The sequence below is a fragment of the Pelobates fuscus genome, chromosome 6 (assembly GCF_036172605.1).
Source record: "Pelobates fuscus isolate aPelFus1 chromosome 6, aPelFus1.pri, whole genome shotgun sequence".
NCBI classification, from domain to species: Eukaryota; Metazoa; Chordata; class Amphibia; order Anura; family Pelobatidae; genus Pelobates; species Pelobates fuscus.
This window is the reverse complement of record NC_086322.1, coordinates 3,370,653-3,378,502: the sequence shown is the minus strand read 5'-3', so window position 1 is coordinate 3,378,502 and position 7,850 is coordinate 3,370,653.

The window sequence follows — 7,850 nt, the reverse complement described above, 5'->3', positions numbered from 1 at the left end:
CTCTGTTACTGTGTCACTATACCCCACTCCCTCTAACATGTAACCTCACTGAGCAGGGCCCTCAATCCCTCTGTTACTGTGTCACTATACCCCACTCCCTCTAACATGTAACCTCACTGAGCAGGGCCCTCAATCGCTCTGTTACTGTGTCACTATACCCCACACCCTCTAACATGTAAACTCACTGAGCAGGAGCAGGCCCTCAATCCCTCTGTTACTGTGTCACTATACCCCACTCCCTCTAACATGTAACCTCACTGAGCAGGGCCCTCAATCCCTCTGTTACTGTGTCACTATACCCCACTCCCTCTAACATGTAAACTCACTGAGCAGGGCCCTCAATCCCTCTGTTACTGTGTCACTATACCTCACTCCCTCTAACATGTAAACTCACTGAGCAGGGCCCTCAATCCCTCTGTTACTGTGTCACTATACCCCACACCCTCTAACATGTAAACTCACTGAGCAGGAGCAGGCCCTCAATCCCTCTGTTACTGTGTCACTATACCCCACTCCCTCTAACATGTAACCTCACTGAGCAGGGCCCTCAATCCCTCTGTCACTGTGTCACTATACCCCACACCCTCTAACATGTAAACTCACTGAGCAGGAGCAGGCCCTCAATCCCTCTGTTACTGTGTCACTATACCCCACTCCCTCTAACATGTAAACTCACTGAGCAGGGCCCTCAATCCCTCTGTTACTGTGTCACTATACCTCACTCCCTCTAACATGTAAACTCACTGAGCAGGGCCCTCAATCCCTCTGTTACTGTGTCACTATACCCCACACCCTCTAACATGTAAACTCACTGAGCAGGAGCAGGCCCTCAATCCCTCTGTTACTGTGTCACTATACCCCACTCACTCTAGCATGTAAACTCACTGAGCAGGCCCTCAATCCCTCTGTTACTGTGTCACTATACCCCACTCCCTCTAACATGTAAACTCACTGAGCAGGGCCCTCAATCCCTCTGTTACTGTGTCACTATACCCCACTCCCTCTAACATGTAAACTCACTGAGCAGGCCCTCAATCCCTCTGTTACTGTGTCACTATACCCCACTCCCTCTAACATGTAAACTCACTGAGCAGGCCCTCTATCCCTCTGTTACTGTGTCACTATATCCCCACTCCCTCTAACATGTAAACTCACTGAGCAGGGCCCTCAATCCCTCTTTTACTGTGTCACTATACCCCACTCCCTCTAACATGTAAACTCACTGAGCAGGGTCCTCAATCCCTCTGTTACTGTGTCACTATACCCCACTCCCTCTAACATGTAAACTCACTGAGCAGGGCCTCAATCCCTCTGTTACTGTGTCACTATACCCCACTCCCTCTAACATGTAAACTCACTGAGCAGGCCCTCAATCCCTCTGTTACTGTGTCACTATACCCCACTCCCTCTAACATGTAAACTCACTGAGCAGGCCCTCAATCCCTCTGTTACTGTGTCACTATGCCCCACTCCCTCTAACATGTAAACTCACTGAGCAGGGCCCTCAGTCCCCTCTGTTACTGTCACTATACCCCACTCCCTCTAGCATGTAAACTCACTGAGCAGGGCCCTCAATCCCTCTGTTACTGTGTCACTATACCCCACTCCCTCTAACAAGTAAACTCACCGAGCAGGGCCTCAATCCCTCTGTTACTGTGTCACTATACCCCACTCCCTCTAACATGTAAACTCACTGAGCAGGGCCTCAATCCCTCTGTTACTGTGTCACTATACCCCACTCCCTCTAACATGTAAACTCACTGAGCAGGGCCCTCAGTCCCTCTGTTACTGTGTCACTATACCCCACTCCCTCTAACATGTAAACTCACTGAGCAGGGCCCTCAATCCCTCTGTTACTGTTTCACTATACCCCACTCCCTCTAACATGTAAACTCACTGAGCAGGGCCTCAATCCCTCTGTTACTGTGTCACTATACCCCACTCCCTCTAACATGTAAACTTACTGAGCAGGGCCCTCAATCCCTCTGTTACTGTCACTATACCCCACTCCCTCTAACATGTAAACTCACTGAGCAGGGCCCTCAATCCCTCTGTTACTGTGTCACTATACCCCACTCCCTCTAACATGTAAACTCACTGAGCAGGCCCTCAACCCCTCTGTTACTGTGTCACTATGCCCCACTCCCTCTAACATGTAAACTCACTGAGCAGGGCCCTCAGTCCCTCTGTTACTGTGTCACTATAACCCACTCCCTCTAACATGTAAACTCACTGAGCAGGGCCCTCAATCCCTCTGTTACTGTGTCACTATACCCCACTCCCTCTAACATGTAAACTCACTGAGCAGGCCCTCAATCCCTCTGTTACTGTGTCACTATGCCCCACACCCTCTAACATGTAAACTCACTGAGCAGGGCCCTCAGTCCCTCTGTTACTGTGTCACTATAACCACTCCCTCTAACATGTAAACTCACTGAGCAGGGCCCTCAATCCCTCTGTTACTGTCACTATACCCCACTCCCTCTAACATGTAAACTCACTGAGCAGGCCCTCAATCCCTCTGTTACTGTCACTATACCCCACTCCCTCTAACATGTAAACTCACTGAGCAGGGCCTCAATCCCTCTGTTACTGTGTCACTATACCCCACTCCCTCTAACATGTAAACTTACTGAGCAGGGCCCTCAATCCCTCTGTTACTGTTTCACTATACCCCACTCCCTCTAACATGTAAACTCACTGAGCAGGCCCTCAATCCCTCTGTTACTGTCACTATACCCCACTCCCTCTAACATGTAAACTCACTGAGCAGGGCCCTCAATCCCTCTGTTACTGTGTCACTATACCCCACTACCTCTAACATGTAAGCTCACTGACCAGGGCCCTCAATCCCTCTGTTACTGTGTCACTATACCCCACTCCCTCTAACATGTAAACTCACTGAGCAGGGCCTCAATCCCTCTGTTACTGTGTCACTATACCCCACTCCCTCTAACATGTAAACTCACTGAGCAGGGCCTCAATCCCTCTGTTACTGTGTCACTATACCCCACTCCCTCTAACATGTAAACTCACTGAGCAGGGCCTCAATCCCTCTGTTACTGTGTCACTATACCCCACTCCCTCTAACATGTAAACTCACTGAGCAGGGCCCTCAATCCCTCTGTTACTGTGTCACTATACCCCACTCCCTCTAACATGTAACCTCACTGAGCAGGGCCCTAAATCCCTCTGTTACTGTGTCACTATACCCCACTCCCTCTAGCATGTAAACTCACTAAGCAGGGCCTCAATCCCTCTGTTACTGTGTCACTATACCCCACTCCCTCTAACATGTAAACTCACTAAGCAGGGCCCTCAATCCCTCTGTTACTGTGTCACTATACCCCACTCCCTCTAACATGTAACCTCACTGAGCAGGGCCCTCAATCCCTCTGTTACTGTGTCACTATACCCCACTCCCTCTAGCATGTGAACTCACTGAGCAGGGCCTCAATCCCTCTGTTACTGTGTCACTATACCCCACTCCCTCTAACATGTAAACTTTCTGAGCAGGCCCTCATCCCCCCTGTTACTGTGTCACTATACCCCACTCCCTCTAACATGTAAACTTACTGAGCAGGGCCCTCAATCCCTCTGTTACTGTTTCACTATACCCCACTCCCTCTAACATGTAAACTCACTGAGCAGGCCCTCAATCCCTCTGTTACTGTGTCACTATACCCCACTCCCTCTAACATGTAACCTCACTGAGCAGGGCCCTCAATCCCTCTGTTACTGTGTCACTATACCCCACTCCCTCTAACATGTAAACTCACTGAGCAGGCCCTCAATCCCTCTGTTACTGTGTCACTATACCCCACTCCCTCTAACATGTAACCTCACTGAGCAGGGCCTCAATCCCTCTGTTACTGTGTCACTATACCCCACACCCTCTAACATGTAAACTCACTGAGCAGGAGCAGGCCCTCAATCCCTCTGTTACTGTGTCACTATACCCCACTCCCTCTAACATGTAACCTCACTGAGCAGGGCCCTCAATCCCTCTGTTACTGTGTCACTATACCCCACTCCCTCTAACATGTAAACTCACTGAGCAGGGCCCTCAATCCCTCTGTTACTGTGTCACTATACCTCACTCCCTCTAACATGTAAACTCACTGAGCAGGGCCCTCAATCCCTCTGTTACTGTGTCACTATACCCCACACCCTCTAACATGTAAACTCACTGAGCAGGAGCAGGCCCTCAATCCCTCTGTTACTGTGTCACTATACCCCACTCCCTCTAACATGTAACCTCACTGAGCAGGGCCCTCAATCCCTCTGTTACTGTGTCACTATACCCCACTCCCTCTAACATGTAACCTCACTGAGCAGGCCCTCAATCCCTCTGTTACTGTGTCACTATACCCCACTCCCTCTAACATGTAACCTCACTGAGCAGGGCCCTCAATCCCTCTGTTACTGTGTCACTATACCCCACTCCCTCTAACATGTAAACTCACTGAGCAGGCCCTCAATCCCTCTGTTACTGTGTCACTATACCCCACTCCCTCTAACATGTAACCTCACTGAGCAGGGCCTCAATCCCTCTGTTACTGTGTCACTATACCCCACACCCTCTAACATGTAAACTCACTGAGCAGGAGCAGGCCCTCAATCCCTCTGTTACTGTGTCACTATACCCCACTCCCTCTAACATGTAACCTCACTGAGCAGGGCCCTCAATCCCTCTGTTACTGTGTCACTATACCCCACTCCCTCTAACATGTAAACTCACTGAGCAGGGCCCTCAATCCCTCTGTTACTGTGTCACTATACCTCACTCCCTCTAACATGTAAACTCACTGAGCAGGGCCCTCAATCCCTCTGTTACTGTGTCACTATACCCCACACCCTCTAACATGTAAACTCACTGAGCAGGAGCAGGCCCTCAATCCCTCTGTTACTGTGTCACTATACCCCACTCCCTCTAACATGTAACCTCACTGAGCAGGGCCCTCAATCCCTCTGTTACTGTGTCACTATACCCCACTCCCTCTAACATGTAACCTCACTGAGCAGGCCCTCAATCCCTCTGTTACTGTGTCACTATACCCCACTCCCTCTAACATGTAAACTCACTGAGCAGGGCCCTCAATCCCTCTGTTACTGTGTCACTATACCCCACTCCCTCTAACATGTAACCTCACTGAGCAGGCCCTCAATCCCTCTGTTACTGTCACTATACCCCACTCCCTCTAACATGTAACCTCACTGAGCAGGCCCTCAATCCCTCTGTTACTGTGTCACTATACCCCACTCCCTCTAACATGTAAACTCACTGAGCAGGGCCCTCAATCCCTCTGTTACTGTGTCACTATACCCCACTCCCTCTAACATGTAAACTCACTGAGCAGGGCCCTCAATCCCTCTGTTACTGTGTCACTATACCCCACTCCCTCTAGCATGTAAACTCACTGAGCAGGGCCTCAATCCCTCTGTTACTGTCACTATACCCCACTCCCTCTAGCATGTAAACTCACTGAGCAGGGCCTCAATCCCTCTGTTACCGTGTCACTATACCCCACTCCCTCTAACATGTAAACTCACTGAGCAGGCCCTCAATCCCTCTGTTACTGTGTCACTATACCCCACTCCCTCTAACATGTAAACTCACTGAGCAGTGCCCTCAATCCCTCTGTTACTGTGTCACTATACCCCACTCCCTCTAACATGTAAACTCACTGAGCAGGCCCTCAATCCCTTTGTTACTGTGTCACTATACCCCACTCCTTCTAACATTTAAACTCACTGAGCAGGCCCTCAATCCCTTTGTTACTGTGTCACTATACCCCACTCCTTCTAACATTTAAACTCACTGAGCAGGGCCCTCAATCCCTCTGTTACCGTGTCACTATACCCCACTCCCTCTAACATGTAAACTCACTGAGCAGGGCCTCAATCCCTCTGTTACTGTGTCACTATACCCCACTCCCTCTAGCATGTAAACTCACTGAGCAGGGCCCTCAATCCCTCTGTTACTGTGTCACTATACCCCACTCCCTCTAACATGTAAACTCACTGAGCAGGGCCCTCAATCCCTCTGTTACTGTCACTATACCCCACTCCCTCTAACATGTAAACTCACTGAGCAGGGCCTCAATCCCTCTGTTACTGTCACTATACCCCACTCCCTCTAACATGTAAACTCACTGAGCAGGGCCCTCAATCCCTCTGTTACTGTCACTATACCCCACTCCCTCTAACATGTAAACTCACTGAGCAGGCCCTCAATCCCTCTGTTACTGTGTCACTATACCCCACTCCCTCTAACATGTAAACTCACTGAGCAGGCCCTCAATCCCTCTGTTACTGTCACTATACCCCACTCCCTCTAGCATGAAAACTCACTGAGCAGGGACCTCAATCCCTCTGTTACTGTGTCACTTTACCCCACTCCCTCTAACATGTAAACTCACTGAGCAGGGCCTCAATCCCTCTGTTACTGTGTCATTATACCCCACTCCCTCTAACATGTAAACTCACTGAGCAGGGCCTCAATCCCTCTGTTACTGTGTCATTATACCCCACTCCCTCTAACATGTAAACTCACTGAGCAGGGCCTCAATCCCTCTGTTACTGTGTCATTATACCCCACTCCCTCTAGCATGAAAACTCACTGAGCAGGGACCTCAATCCCTCTGTTACTGTGTCACTATACCCCACTCCCTGTAACATGTAAACTCACTGAGCAGGCCCTCAATCCCTCTGTTACTGTGTCATTATACCCCACTCCCTCTAACATGTAAACTCATTGAGCAGGAAACTCAGTCCCTCTGTTACTGTGTCACTATACCCCACTCCCTCTAACATGTAAACTCACCGAGCAGGGCCCACAATCCCTCTGTTACTGTGTCACTATACCCCACTCCCTCTAGCATGTAAACTCACTGAGCAGGGCCCTCAATCCCTCTGTTACTGTGTCATTATACCCAACTCCCTCTAACATGTAACCTCACTGAGCAGGCCCTCAATCCCTCTGTTACTGTGTCACTATACCCCACTCCCTCTAACATGTAAACTCACTGAGCAGGGCCCCCAATCCCTCTGTTACTGTGTCACTATACCCCACTCCCTCTAACATGTAAACTCACTGAGCAGGGCCCTCAATCCCTCTGTTACTGTGTCACTATACCCCACTCCCTCTAACATGTAAACTCACTGAACTGGGCCCTCAATCCCTCTGTTACTGTGTCACTATACCCCACTCCCTCTAACATGTAAACTCACTGAGCAGGGCCCTCAATCCCTCTGTTACTGTGTCACTATACCCCACTCCCTCTAACATGTAAGCTCACTGAGCCGGGCCCTCAATCCCTCTGTTACTGTCACTATACCCCACTCCCTCTAACATGTAAACTCACTGAGCAGGGCCCCCAATCCCTCTGTTACAGTCACTATACCCCACTCCCTCTAACATGTAAACTCACTGAGCAGGACCCTCAATCCCTCTGTTACTGTCACTATACCCCACTCCCTCTAACATGTAAACTCACTGAGCAGGGCCCCCAATCCCTCTGTTACTGTGTCACTATACCCCACTCCCTCTAACATGTAAACTCACTGAGCAGGGCCCCCAATCCCTCTGTTACTGTGTCACTATACCCCACTCCCTCTAACATGTAAACTCACTGAGCAGGGCCCTCAATCCCTCTGTTACTGTGTCACTATACCCCACTCCCTCTAACATGTAAGCTCGCTGAGCAGGCCCTCAATCCCTCTGTTACTGTGTCACTATACCCCACTCCCTCTAACATGTAAACTCACTGAGCAGGGCCCTCAATCCCTCTGTTACTGTGTCACTATACCCCAGGGGAGGGCTGGCAGCCTTAGGCCTGGGGGGCAAA